At 31.3% G+C, this 16,347-nt stretch overlaps 1 protein-coding gene across 11 annotated transcripts in view; it reads left to right on the forward strand.

Moving 5' to 3' along the window:
* The window catches only part of lrp1aa (low density lipoprotein receptor-related protein 1Aa), a 222,310-nt gene that overhangs the window by 20,421 nt on the left and 185,542 nt on the right, over window positions 1-16,347 (forward strand). The window lies entirely within an intron of this gene.

Here is a 16,347-nt window from a genome sequence, read left to right on the forward strand (position 1 = left end):
TTTCATGGCATGCAAAGACAAAAGAAACTGGAAAAAATTGTGTTTGAAATGTAACTAACTCAATATGAGCATGCTGTGTGTTGAACTTGTATATATAATCAATGACGCTTGTCTACTGACTACAAACTACACTCACTGGCCACTTTATTAGGTACACTTTACTAGTACAGTGTTGGACCCTTTTTTGCTTCAGAACTGCCTTCATTCGTGGTGGTGTAGATTCAACAAGCTACTGGAAATATTCCTCAGAGGATTTGCTCCATATTGTCATGATAGCATCACACAGTTGCTGCAGATTTGTCGGCTGCACATCCATGATGCCAATCTCCCGTTCCATCACATCCCAAAGCTGCTCTCTTGGATTTAGACCTGGGGACTGTGGAGGCCATTTGAGTACAGTGAACTCATCGTCATGTTCAAGAAACCAGTCTGAGATGATTTGCGCCTTTCTACCTTATGATCCTGCTGGAAGTAGCCATCAGAAGATGGAGACACTGTGGTCATAAAGGGATGGACATGGTCAGCAACAATACTCAGGTATGTTGCTGTCAGAATTGGTGTTAGTGAGGCCAGCAGGGGGTGCTCAACCTGGGTCCTAATGCCCCAGTATAGTGAAAGGGGCTCTATACTGCTCAGTGAGTGCTGTCTTTGGATGAGATGTTAAATGGAGGTCCTGACTCTCTGTGGTCGTTAAAAATCCCAGGGTAGGGTTTTAACCCCTGCATCTTGGTGCAATACGGCTGCCGTTGCATCATCCCGGTGGATGCTGCACACTAATGGTGGATGAGGAGATAAAATGCCTTGAGGGTCCAGAAAAGTGCTATGTAAATGTAAGGAATTATGATTATTATTATTTTACTGTGACAGTGTAATGTTTACTACATCAGAGTTATTCCCTGTTGTAGCTGTGAAATAACTCAAATCATTCAGCGTAGTGATATGGAGCTGTAAAAACCTGTCGGAACTACTTTAGCTGTGAGTTTATCTGTAACTAACATATACACATAAGATTGCTCATCAGCCACTTAAAGTCAAGCATTCATCAGACTTGTAATATAAATGTTCCTAAAGGCACAATATGCACTTTTGGCCACTAGAGGGCGTGTGTTCACAACAAACAAAAACAGTGATTTCTCTGGATTTGAACATTCTTCCAAACATCTGGGATAATATAAGTGTATAAAATATATAACACTCTAGTGGTTTTTGGATATTTTAAATGAAAAAATTGGACATATTGTGCTTTTATTTGTTTGAATTAGGGTTGCACGATATTGGAAACATTAAACATTGCGACATGTTATTCTGCAATATATATATATAGTGATATGAATGCAATTTCACCAGATGACTTGAATGTCTCTATTTGGAAAGAACTGATCATTTTAGATTGATCAGGATAAGTCTATAGGGGAGTAAATTTGCATAAAATATATTTGCATAGAATAAAGTAAAGGATATAAATCAAATAAACAGTGTTTTATTTTTCTCCCAGGTGTTAAACAGTATTTAGCTACAGGAATTTAATAATTAAATGTAAAAGAAAAGAATTGTATAAATAATTCAACAAAATTAATTGTTATTAAAGTTAAAAACTGTACAATTTCTGAAGGCTATTAGAATTCCTCAAAAACACACGTAAACCAGTTATAATCCAGACTTAACGTTGTATATCCTGCGATTGCGAATGGTCACATTGCGATATGGATGCTGAAACCATATAATGTGCAGCCCTAGTATGAATTCAAATGAAAAGTTCCTCTTTTAGTATGGTTTTGTGTGTAGTCTACCGTTGGTGGATAGCGGTCATGTGTTTGAAAACGGCTGTAATTCACTGCTGTTCACTCGTGTCTCAGACTCTGCAGTGTTTACTCAATGGATATCGAGTTTTACAACCAAATCATAACTGTGAAACAGAACAGCTAGTCCTGAAATCCTCAAAACCCTGAACTGTTATGAGTGCACAGCTTCTTATTCACACACAGACTGATATAAAAGATGTGAACAATGCAAACCCTCCGGCTCAGAGATCTCTCATGCAGTTTTTTAAACCTTTTTAGTGGAGAAGTTAAATGTAAACCGTCCATTCAAAGTTTATTACAAAGGATAGTTCACCGAATAATGAACATGACCTCATCGTTTATTCTCCCTCATGTGGTTTTAAGCCTTTGTGAGTTTCTTTTCTTCGGTTGAACACAAAAGAAGATATTTAGAAGAATGCTGGTTGCTGGCACTCATCGGAAACAAATTATTATGGTATTAAATGGCTACCATCTAGCATCAAAATATCTTCTCTTGTGTTCAACATATGAGCATGATATGGTTGTATATTGGCACTGGAGGGAGGCAAACCTATGTGTCCCAACAGTGCCGATATACAGCCACATTGCACTGCTTTGAGTGTAATATAGCGTATATACAATAGTTAGACGGCATAATCGTGAATATAAAATAGAAAAACAAACACGGAGAATCTAAAAACCCTTTTATATGAGGAACTACCTTCCTCCACCATTCATTCACATCTGCAGCTGATGTCAGAACAGCAGAAGCTGTTACTAATTCACTAACATTGCTGTAGTGCTAGTGTTTGAATGATTCTCTAGCATAATGTCTAAAGTGCAGACAAAAGAGGGGATTTTGCTTACACTTTGATATTATAAGGCTGAACAGCCTGAAATGTCATCAGTCTACAGAGATTTCCCAGTATTTCTCTGTTGCAGTCAGGAGATCACAATAATTAACCCTGAAAAAGCCAGAGCAAAGCAAACACTAGCAGATTACTACTATGGTATAAATACAGCACTCCATCATACAATAGAGAGAGATCGACTTGTCTGAATGTCACTTACCTGTTTTGTAAAGATTTGTTCAGCTGGAGTTTGAAATATACGCTGAGAAAATGCTGTTTTTCTCCTTTAAGGACTTATTATGTGGTCTCTGTCGCCATCTTGCTCAGTATGACATGTTGATAGATGCTGACGCGCTGAATCTCAGAAATTATAAATGTTTTAAATTGGCACTATCTTTATAAATAAACTGCACAGTTGCAATCTAAATAACTACATTCTTGCCTAAAAAGCCTCAACAGTACATTATGTTGTCCAACAGCAGCAATATTTGTCAAACTGTAGTTCTCTGCTTGCTACTCATGTGGGTGGGCGGAGTAATACATAAGGGTGAAGAAGCTGTACGAGTGCTGATATTACTTTAATGTCTCACCGCTATCAGCCATATATATATATATATACATATATATATATATATATATATATATATATATATATATATATATATATATATATATATATATATATATATATATATATATATATATATAAAATAAATATATACATGCATATTTGTTGTTATATGTACATATATACATATTTATATATAGTAATTATGAAAAATAGTTACACACAAACAAATTATGAAAATGCTGACTTTTACTTTGGATTTGATTAATCACAATTAATTATTTGAGATTACTGAGTGAATCTTTTTCTGAATGAATCATTCAGAAAGTGAATCTGAGTGAATCTTTTTCTGAATGAATCATTCGAGTCAGCAGTTAAACGATTCATTCATAAATAAACCTTCCTTGATTATTAAACAAATCAGCTGTTTTGATTCAATAATCTGGCTTAATGATTCAGTGAGTCATTGGTGGTTTTAGTATCTTATTTATGTATTCATGATGAAAGGACTAAACCAGCACTTAAACACCTTCAGAAAAACATTAATTAAGCACATTTAATGAAAAAAAAACAAACACTGCAAATATTGAGAATAAAATATCTTTTTTTTTGGTCAGTATCTCATTATCTACATCTAAGAGCTTCATATAACTTGCTCAAAAGCCCAGACAGTGCTGTTGAAATGAATGGGAAAGCTAAGTATAGTATAGTATAGTATAGTATAGTATAGTATAGTATAGTATAGTATAGTATAGTATAGTGGCTCAGTTGTCAGCATTGTCACCTCACAGCAAGAAGGTCACTGGTTCGAGTCCCAGTTGGGTCAGTTGGCATTTTTTGATTGTTTATAAATGTGAGTGTGTATGGGTGTTTCCCCAGTACTGGGTTGCTGCTAGAAGGGCCTCCGCTGCGTAAAACATATGCTGGAATAGTTGATGGTTCATTCCGCTGTGGCGACCCCTGATAAATAAGGGACTAAGCTGAAGGAAAATGAATGAGTTTTGTGTGAACTTTGAGTTTGGGATTATTGTCCTGCTGACTGATGAACTTTCTTAAGGCGTTCAGAGACTGATTAAAGCTGAATATGGTATTAAGCACAGCTGCTGTTATTTGGGATGCACTCAAGCATTTCTCTTACAGCAGGTTTGATTTAATCTCTAATGAAGAACGTGCTATGTATTTTAAAGGGCATCTATTATGCTAAAATCACTTTATTAGGAGGTTTACACCCAGTGGTGCGTCAGAAGTCTGTGAATATATCCAGCTTCTAATGGTAAACATGAATAAATTCTATTCTTTATAATCAGACTTGATCAAATCAGTCTTCAGAAACGCTTTGATTGACATTCTCCCTTTGTACGTGTCATTAAAGGGGGAAAGCCCCGCCCACAAGTGCCCATCTCTACCTCATTAGCATAGGACATTAGTCTTGTTTTTGAATCTGCCACTATGCTGACACACAGGCATTTGTAGCTCCGCCCTCTTCTGAAAAGAGCACAATCTCATTTGAATTTAAAGCGACAGTCACCAAAACACCACAGTTAGGATCAAAGCCTAAAAGAGTCAGTTTCAAAGAGTTATAAAGCATTATCTGTGTGGTATTTTGAGGTTTAACTTCACACACACACTCTAGAGACATCAAAGATGCATTTTACATCTTGTAAAAATAGGTCTCCTTCAAATCTGTCTTCAAACATAGCATTAAACTGGACTTTAAATTCACGTACGGCGAGTGACTGCAGACACACTGTCTCATATTTCTACAGCAGTACTTGAAACTGTTGTGCAAACATCTCGTACTGGCCTGTTGTACATAATCATAATCTTAAACACCCCGACATAATCACTGGCACTGGACGCTTGTTATTCATTTTCATTAGAGCTGCCGGAGGAAAACTCTTGTAAACAGTACAGGACCACAGTCATTCATATTCTGTTATTTGTATTTAATCGTAATGTATTGCGTTGCATTAAAATGAGGATTTCTGGAGATTCTGAACCTAATCTGACACACAGCCATGAAGCAAAACACAGCTATTAAACAAAGCTTCCAGATAAAGTTTATTAACATTACATATACAGTTGAAGTCAGAATTACTTCTGTGAATTTATGTTTCTTTTTCAAATATTTCCCAGATGATGTTTTAACTGAGCAAGGAAATTTTCACAGTATTTCCTATAATATTTTTTCTTCTAGAAAAAGTCTTATCTGTTTTTTTTCAGCTAGAATGAAAGCAGTTATGAATTTTTTTAAAACCATTTTAAGGTCAATATTATTAACCCCCTTAATTGACCTCAGGCCCGGATTGGCTAATCAGGAGGACTGGGAGAATTCCCGGTGGGCCGGTGCGTCTTTTGGCCGCGAGGGCCGTTGTCCCTAGCTCCAGAATCTGTTGCTCTCAGCAGTCACACATTATTTTTTTTACTTGACCACAGTCTTCTTATTAATTATTTTACCAAAGCTCTGCTCTTTGTATCTATTTTGGTTAATGATGATATAACTAAGACGGCCACTTTAAATGCACAGTTGTAGTGGTCCAGTGGTTAGCGTGTTAGACTATGACACTGCGGACTCGGGTTTGATCCTCGTCTAAGTAGGTTTTTTTTTCATTTTTATTGTTAAGACATATAATACTGTTAGGGTTGTTGAACATTTGAAGTTCTAAAGCAGCTGTTTTCTCAAAAAAATACGTGATAGTGTCATTAGAAACTGATTTGGAAATGACCTTATTTTAATATAGTCAGTCGTGAACTGAGGTGGGCCGGTCTGAGGCTTGAAACTCCAGGGCTGAAAATGAGTCCCACTTATTAATGCGATTTCAATTTTAATCACAATTTTGACGTGTACTTTTCTAAGTGTTCATGCATTTCCAAGTGTTGCCATGCATTGATCATAGACCTCATTGTGACGCTGCCTTGAACAAGGCTTCCCTCAACATTGTCAACGCGTTTTGCGCTTGCGTTCTTTTGTCTCTGGTTTGGTCTCCTGATGTCACAACCAAAATCTTACCTAATATTAATGTTGTGTGCCTGCTGGGTTGTTTTGCGATACATCATCCTTCCTATATCCAAAGAAATCCACACCACAGATGTTGACTTTTTTGGCCACAAAGTCCTCCTGTGCTGAACTCATCATCCCTGTTATGCAGCTATGTGTCATTAAGCTTAGTCTCCTGTTCTCGTGCTCTGTAGGTGCGATACGTTATGATTGGTTTAAATCACATACTGTGGGAAAATCATGCTGTCTGGCGATTTAGAAATCGTGCATGTTTAAAATTGCGATATTAATACAATTGTTATTAATTTCACCGTTTCATTAATAAATGGGTTATTAAAACTATTATGTTTAGAAATGTGTTGAAAAAAATCTTCTCTTCATTAAACAAAAATTGGGGGATAAAATATACAGGGGGCTAATAATTCATGCATTCATTTTCCTTCGGGTTAGTCTCTGGTTTATCGGTGGTCACCACAGCGGAATGAACCGCCAACTATTCCAGCATATGTTTCACACAGCAGATGCCCTTCCAGCCGCAACCCAGTACTGGGAACACTCATTCACACACACACACACACACACTCAAACACTACGGACAATTTAGTTCATCAGTTCACCTATTCACCAGGAAACCCAAGCCAACACGGGGAGAACATGCAAACTCCACACAGTAATGCCAACTGACCCAGCCGGGACTCAAAGCAGCAACCTTCTTGCTGTGAGGCCACAGTGCTAACCGCTGAGCCACCTTGCCGCCAAGCTAATAATTCTCCACAGTATTTATGATAACTATAGACACTATATAGACTCAGAAAGCTGTACTCAGCCTGTTTTTCTGTGAGCAGTAGATGCCTTTGAATGTCAGGCGTTTTTAATCCTTCATTTAATGTGTATGTGAGTCCAGGAATGAGTGTGTGTGTGTGTGTGTGTGTGTGTGTGTGTGTTTCTCTCAGCTCCACCAGTCTCCAACACTCCATTTATTCTCTTCTTAAATGATTATTCCCCTCTTTATTGTTCTCTTCCTTTGCTCAGATCCAATTTTCTATATCTGTAATGTAATTACAGCCGCACACCGTCTGCATTACTCTCAGTGTTATTCACTGTTCAGCTGCTTCTGAGACTCATTTCTCACCTTCTAGAAGAATCTGCTGTTTCTTTATGACTGATGTCTCTGAATATCTTCATTATTGAATATTGATACTGAGCTTTAGTCTTTTTGTGCTTCTTCTGTTGGAGTTTGAGCAATGCTAAATCTAAATGCACACGTCTTTTGACACATCATTCCTAATTTTATTTAATTTTATTTAATTTTATTTAATTTTATTTAATTTTATTTAATTTAATTTAATTTTATTTTATTTTATTTTATTTTATTTTATTTTATTTTATTTTATTTTATTTATATAACATTAACAGACATTATTTAATTAATTATTTCTAATTTATTTTATTTTATTTAAATTATTTGACTTAACATTTACAGACATGTCATTCCAATATTTAATTAATTATTTCTATTTTATTTTATTTTATTTTAAGATATGTCATTCCAATATTTAATTGATTTATTTCTAAATTATCTTATTGTATTTTATATTATTTAAATGTACTGTTATGTCATTCCAATATTTATTTTATTTTATTTTACTAATATTTATAGACACATCATTCCAATATTTAATTTAATTTAATTTAATTAAATTTAATTTTATTTAATTTAATTTTATTTTATTTTATTTTATTTTATTTTATTTTATTTTATTTTATTTTATTTTATTTTATTTATTTGACTTAACATTTACAGACATGTCATTCCAATATTTAATTAATTATTTCTATTTTATTTTATTTATTTAACTTGCATTTACAGATATGTCATTCCAATATTTAATGAATTATTTCTATTTTATTTTATTTATTTATTTATTTAATTTAGCTTGCATTTACAGATATGTCATTCCAATATTTAATGAATTATTTCTTTTTTATTTTATTTAATTATTTATTTAATTTAGCTTGCATTTACAGATATGTCATTCCAATATTTAATTTATTTATTTCTAGTCTAATTTATTTTATTCTATTTTACATTACTTAACTTTACGGACCTGTCATTCCAATATTTATTTTATTTTATTTTGCTTACATTTACATTTAGATTGACATCTCATTAGAATTTTTAATTACATTTAATTTTTTTAATTTTTTATTTTATTTATTTAACATAAATTTATAGACATGTCATTGCAATATTTTATTACATTTTATTTTATTTTTACATGTCATTCCAATATTAATTTAATTTAATTTAATTTTACACGTTTGTTGTTGGATGAGTGAAACACTCAGTTCAAATAAAATAAAACAAAAATATTGTAATAATTTGTCTGTAACTTTAAGTAACATAACATAAAAGAAAATGCACACAAGTTGGAATAAACACAGAGTATATTTAATTTAAGATGAATTCGTTTTTAAAACTGACAATGGAGTAGATGCACAGACTTTTAGTTTTCAGACAGCCAGCCCTACAGCTTCTAGTGAACTCTCTTTCCATCATGATTGTATTTTAATTACATTACGATGGCGATACTGTAAAATGAACCTTATAAAATGTTAAATAGTCACATTAACTGTTCCCGGATGTTTACTGTTGGCTGAGAAACACTAGCTGTGCATACTGTATAGCCCACCGGATTTAAATTTTCTTTATGGCAACATGCATGCATGCTTTTTTAAAGTCAAGTGTGTGTAAAGAGTGTTATAAAAATAGCCAGAAGTAAAATCCACTAATGATGTTATGAGTCATAAATATGAAAAATAATCGTAGAATAGTTCTGTTAGGGGTTGGTGGATAACATATACAGTTTATACAGTAGAAACATCATGACGTCTATGTGAAGAGCCCATAAAGATAGCTGTAAAGTGTGTGTGTACATTGTGCAAGTTTGTGTGTGTGTGTGTGTGTGTGTGTGTGTGTCAGAAAGCCACATAAAGACGGCCTTCATGTCTTTGCAGTTCTGGAATGTGCTGAAATAACCACTGGTCAAATTTATTTAAGAAAATATATAGTGTATAAAAACAAATAAACAGTGTGTCAGAGCTCACTTTAAGCTGAATCAGAGCCCTGCTGCCTTCTGTGTTATTTTAAAGCTTTAATTATTTAATTTTATTATATTTACTTAGTTACAAACATGTCATTCCAATATTTTTTATTTTATTTACATTTTTTTATTTTATTTACATTTTTTATTTTATTTTATTTACTCTTAGCGTTATTCCAATGTTTAAACGTAAATTTATTTAAATAAGAATATATAATATAATTGTATAATTTAATTTAATTTAATTAGTTACAAACATGTCATTCCAATATTTTTACTTATTTAATTATTTTTTACACACATAATTCCAATTTATTAAAAAATGTTTTATTTTATTTTATTTTATATTATTTTATTTTATTTATGTAGTTACAAACATGTCATTCCAATATATTTAATTTAATTTAATTTTATTTACATTTTTATTTTATTTCATTTACATTTTTAATTAAATTTTATTTTATTTACTTTCAGCATTATTCCAGTATTTAAATTTAATTAAATAATAATATATAAAATAATTTTATAATTAAATTAAATTTAATTAAATTAAATTAATTACAGACATGTCATTCCAATATTTTGATTTATTTTTATTTTTTTTACACACATCATTCCAATTTATAAAAATATGTTTTATTTTGTTTAATTTAATTTTATATTATTTTGTTTTAATTAGTTAATTACAGACATGTCATTCCATTATTTTTTATTAATTAATTTTATTTTATTTATTACTTAAAGGTAGACAAATCAATCTAATTTATTTAAAAAAAATATTTTATTTTATTTTAATTAATAAATTTTATTTTATTTAATTTTACTTAAATTTACAGACATCTCATTTTAATATTTAATTAAATAATATAATGTAATTTATTAAATTTTTATTTACAACGTGTGCCTACAAAGCCCATAAAGATCGCTAAGTGTGTGTGTGTACATGTGTTAGTGTGTGAAAGTGTGTGTGAATGTGTACATGTCAGTGTGTGAATACATATGCTTCTGTGAGTATGTATGAGTACATATGCTTGTGTGTGTGTGTGTGTGTGTGTGTGTATAAAAACAAATAAACCGTGTGTCAGTGTTCACTTTAAGCAGAAATGGAGCCCTGCAGCTTTCCGTGTTGACAAAAATGTGTCGATTCATTTTTCTTCCGGCCGCCGACATCCTGAAGACTTTCAGGTTTTTGACAATTAGTTGTGAAATATTTTACGCAATATCATTCTTCATGTGGGTGAAATGTTCTGGCTGCAAATCAGCTGCCTCAGAGTCACTGGACAAAAACAGGTTTCATAAATGTTTCCCTAACGTTCCCGTTAAGCTGTGTAAATGTTGTTTCTAAATGCTCTCTGAACATCTGCATTCACATTACTGAGAGCACATTTGCTTGAAAGAAACTTTCCCTGTAGCTGGTTCTGTGGCCTCACAGCAAGAATGTCACTGGTTCGAGTCCCGGCTGGTCCAATTGTCATTTCTGTGTGGAGTTTGCATGTTCTTCCCGTGTTGGTGTGGGTTTCCTACAGGTGCTCTGGTTTCCCCCACAGCCCAAACACGTGGTATAGGGGAATTGATAAACTAAATTGTCCATAGTGTATGAGTGTGTGAATGAGTGTGTATGTGTGTTTCCCAGTACTGGGTTGCAGCTGGAAGGGCATCAGCCGTGTAAAACATGCTGGAATAGTTGGCGGTTCACTCCACAGTGGCGACTCCTGATAAAGAAGGCACTAAGCCAAAGGAAAGTGAATGAAAAATGAAGGGTTCTGTAGGCAAGGTTTTCAATTCTTTGTATTTCATAATCATAACCTCGCTCATAATCTCAGAGCTTATTTTATGCAACCACGGCTGGTCAAAAATAACCTGAAAATAAGTCTGCTTCATGATTTTCTCTGCATCTCAGTTAACAGAGAATGTTTCTGTAACCTTTACTCCAGTTTGTGTTTGTAGCATAGTGGTTATGAATTATTTTTATAACATTTGCAATATGGAGGCATAGTAAAATAAAAAATTAATAAATAAATAAAATAAAATAAAATAAAAAACTAAACTAAAATAAAATAAAATAAAAATGAAAATGAAATTAAATGAAATGAAACGAAATTAAAAAGTAAAATAAAATAAAATAAAATAAAATGTAAAAGTAAAATTAAATTAAATAAAATAAAAAAGTAAAATTAAATTAAATAAAAAAGTAAATTAAAATAAAATGAAATAAAAGTGAAATGAAATGAAAAAAGTAAAATAAAATAAAAAACTAAACTAAACTCAAATAAAATAAAATAAAATAAAAAATTAAAATAAAATGAAAAAAAATGAAATGAAAAGAAATAAAATAAAAAACTAAACTAAAATAAAATGAAATAATTAGTAAAATGAAAAAAATTTAATGAAATAAAAAGTAAAATGAAATGAAATGAAATAAAAAGTAAAATAAAATGAAAAAGTAAAATAAAATAAAATAAAATGAAATAAAAAAGTTAAATAAAAAATTAAATGAAAAAGTACAATAAAATGAAATAAAATACAATATAATTAAAATAAAATAAAACAAATGTAATGTAATATAATTTCATTTAATTTAAAGATAAGATAAAATTAAATATGCTGAAAATTTGAAGACTATTCAAAAGTAACATGCTTTTTTATATTTATAATCAAAATAAAATAAAATAAGGTATAAAAAATAATAATATAATGTGCTGAATATTCAAAGACTACTTAAATGTAACATTCATGTTTTTATGTTATTAGAATATTGACATAAGTAAAAAAAAGCATCAAAACAAATAATTTTATTTAATATTAATATACAGTAAAATAAAAGCAAATGAAGTAGTGTTTAAAGAGTAATGTTTTATGAGATAACTAAAAATAGGGTGTTCTGGCGGATAATAAATATTCACAAATAATGTGAATAAAAAGAATGTGAACTATTAAATAAAATAAAATTAAATTAAATTAAATTAAATTAAATTAAATTAAATTAAATTAAATTAAATTAAATTAATTAAATTAAATTAAATTAAATTAAAATAAATTAAAAAATAAAACTTCATTAAATTAAATTAAAATAAAGTTAAATTAATAAAATTAAATTAAACTAAATTAAAAGTAAAAGAAAATCAAATATGCTGAAAATTCAAAGACTATTCAAATGTAACATACTTTTTTAACCAATCAAATAAAATAGATTAAGAAAAAAAAAATACAATACAAATTGCTGTATATTCAAAGACTGCTCAAATGTCATGTTCATGTGTTATTAAAATATTAAAATAAGTAAAAATAAAAACATTAAAACAAATAAGTGTATTTATTGTGTTATAGCATTAATGAATAATGTCCAGATAATCAAGAAGAAACATTTTTAATACATTTAAAATAAATGAAATGTTCAAACAGGAGGATAAGAAACATTCAAAAATAAGGATTCCTGAACTTAAAGAAATGTTACTGAAACACTTGAGAAGATCTTTGCTGTGTGCTAGCTGTTTTTTTGTTGTTGTCGTCGTTCTGTAGGAAGTGCTGATAGCGGTCTGCGTTTCTGCTGTGTTTATGTCTGCGGTGGGCTGGCGATAGCGAGACTCCAGGTTTTTCACAGAGCTTTCGCTGGTCTGGAATGAATTCACACTCGATTCCAAATATTCCACCAATGAAAAGCGGACACATTTTTGGAGCTTTCTGCAGCCAAAGCAGAACAAGATGTGCTTTGATGAGCTGCAGACGGGTTACATCACTGCCACTGATGTGGGAACAGTGGAGGAACGCTCTGGAGAACTGCATACTGCACTTCAGACGTTTCTCCGGCAAGCCAGCCTATAAACGAATAAAATAAATCATTGACCTGCTGTTACAATCAAATCATGCTCATAGAAAGGATAGTAATGAACATGTAGACACATGTATTTCTGTGTATGAAGCATCTGCTTTGTGAGAAGTGCTTCTCATAGGATATGTGAACGAGCTTTACTTTGACATTTCCTCAAGCGAGAATGGCCACCACTGAAACTTTCCCTTGGTACCCTTTTGGCATTGGAAACTCCTGACTGATAAAGGTAACCTGCACCGTACCTCTCAGGCTATACGTTTTTCCTTACCACCGGGAGCTTGTTGTTTTGCCCTGTCACAAACTGTTTGGCGATGGGGTATGATAGCATCAGGATCAACTGTACTTTGGCCCTCTTGGAGGAATCCCTGGCCAGAGACAACATCGAAGGGGCGTATATTAAAGCAACACACATGCATCCACAAGACTAGACTTAACTTCCAGTGGTATTGTTTTGATGTCCTGACAAATGTAAGAACTTAAAGTGCTTGTCTGACTTTGACCTGACTGGCCTTTCCATTTACACACATGATGTTTCATATTTAAGGTGGATTTCATATACAGTTGAAGTCAGAATTATTAGCCCCCCTTTGATTATTGATGTCTTTAAATATTTCCCAAATGATGTTTAACCGAGCAAGGAAATTTTCACAGTATGTCTGATAATGTTTTTTCTTCTGAAGAAAGTCTTATTTGTTTTATTTCGGATAGATTAAAAGCAGTTTTAAATTTTTTAAACACCATTTTAAAGTCAATATTATTAGCCACTTTAAGCAATATTTTTTTTCAATAGTCTACAGAACAACCCATCATTATACAATAACTTGCCTAATTACCCTAACCTGCCTAGTTAACCTAATTAACCCAGTTAAGCCTTTAAATGTCACTTTAAGCTGTATAGAAGTGTCTTGAAGAATATCTAGTCTAATATGGCGAATAATTCTGACTTCAGCTGTATAGAAGCATTCAAACTATACAGTCATACATACACGTCATATATGCATCAAACATTTTGATTATTGTAACTAATATTATAAAGTAGACTAAGGAATCAAAAAACTGATAGTTTCGGTTTACTTTCTCGCTAAAAATCGCTTGTTTTCCCATCAATAATTTTCTTTTTCTTTTTTACTCAAATTATTTTTAAAATTGAATTATTTATTTATTCTTTCAATTTTTTTCATTAGGTTCATCTTAGGTCAGACATTAAAATATGCATAATATTGAGACATATAGAAATATGCACTGATGCAATTCACCAAACAAGAAATTATCAAGAAAAAATTATACACTAAATAAGTATATAAAAAAAGGTAAAATACCACATTTATACACAAAGATATACAAACATAACAAAAATTAAATAATAAAAAATAATAAACAAACAAACAAATAAATAAATTAGTTAATTCATTAATATATATATATATATATATATATATATATATATATATATATATATATATATATATATATTGTCATAATATTCATGCAAAAGGTTTTATTTTAAAAAAATTTAGCATTGTTTTCAGTCATTTATTAAGAATAAAAATTGTATAATTATTATAATATATATATATAATTTTTTATAAATATAAATAAAGTGTTATATTTGCTGACAATAAATGCATATATTTATTATTAGTAAAATTTTAGTTATTTTATGGGGGGGGGGGGGGGGGTGTTCATATGGGGTGTTCACCCAGGGTGACATTTAAACTAGAACCGCCACTGATTAATTGTAACGCGCTATTATTGCCCAACACTGTCATAGAAAGTTGTAGAAAGTTTAATCTAATATTTTAGCCCCTCTGATTGATGTAAGCTGACGTGACTAGAAAGGCTAACTTGTTTCAACTCAAAAGCACACCATTTTTTTTTAACAGCGCATCGGTCAGAGCTGGACTTTGTGTGTGTGTGTGTGATGTCCAGACTGGAGTAAATGCAGTCTGGCGGGCAAGATAGACAGTCTTGGCTGCGGTTGGTTTGTTTTCAGACAGAAATGAGCATCAGTATCTGGCAACCTCCAATGCAGCCAAACGCCAGCCAGACCACAGATACCCACAACGCCTGTTTGATTTCACTTAATTATGGATGCTCATGTGTCACGTACAGTTGAAGACAACATTATTAGCCTTCCTGTCAAACGTGACTTTTCTCTCTCTTAATATTAGTGCTGTTTAACAGAGCTTTGTGTTTTTCACAGTATTTCCTAATATATTTGTCTCCTGGAGAAAGTCTTATTTATTTTAAACAGTATATATACACACACACACACACACACACACACACACACACACACACACACACACACACACACACACATATATATATATATATATATATATATATATATATATATATATATATATATATATATATATATATAGAAAAGCAGTGATCAATATTATCAACTACTTATTTTTGATTGTCTACAACAGAACAAACCACTATATTGTCTAATGAGTTGCCTAATTAACTGGGTAGTTTGTTATTTACACATCCTTTGCTTGTTTCAAACCTTTATGAGTTTTTTTTTCTTCTGTTAACAACATTTTTAAGACTGTTGAAAACCTGTAACCATTGACTTCCATAGTATTTGTTTGTCCTACCATGGAAGTCAATGGTTGCTGGCTTTCAGCATTCTTCAAAATATCTTCTTATGGGTTCGACAGAAAAAAAGAAGCTCAAAAAGGTTTGAAACCACTAGAGGGAGAGTAAATAATGAGTAAATTAAATATCTCACTTTAAATTCTGAATTCAGCAATTCATTAAATGAAACAGGAAAAGACCAAGTCTTCAATCTCACTTCTATTTTTGTACCCCTAGCCATAAATATATATATAAATATAAACATTTCGTCAAATATATGCATGCATGTTTGTATTTATATATACCCACATAATAAATATACACAGTAACACTTATTCAAACCAAAATAATAATTGCAAAACAAACTGTTATTCTGATTAATTGCAATTAATAATTATTTAATCATAATTATTTAATGCCCAGCACAAGTGAAAAAACATTGGTTATTAAAACTATTGAATTTAAAAATGTGCAATTTATTTTATTTTAAAAGATACAAAAAATACAATACAATGCAATGCAATACAATACAATGCAATGCAGTACAATGCAATGCAATGCAATGCAATACAATACAATGCAATGCAATACAATACAATACAATACAATGCAATGCAATGCAATGCA

Source organism: Danio rerio, chromosome 11 (assembly GCF_052040795.2).
Source record: "Danio rerio strain M-AB ecotype USA chromosome 11, GRCz13ab, whole genome shotgun sequence".
Classification (NCBI taxonomy): Eukaryota; Metazoa; Chordata; class Actinopteri; order Cypriniformes; family Danionidae; genus Danio; species Danio rerio.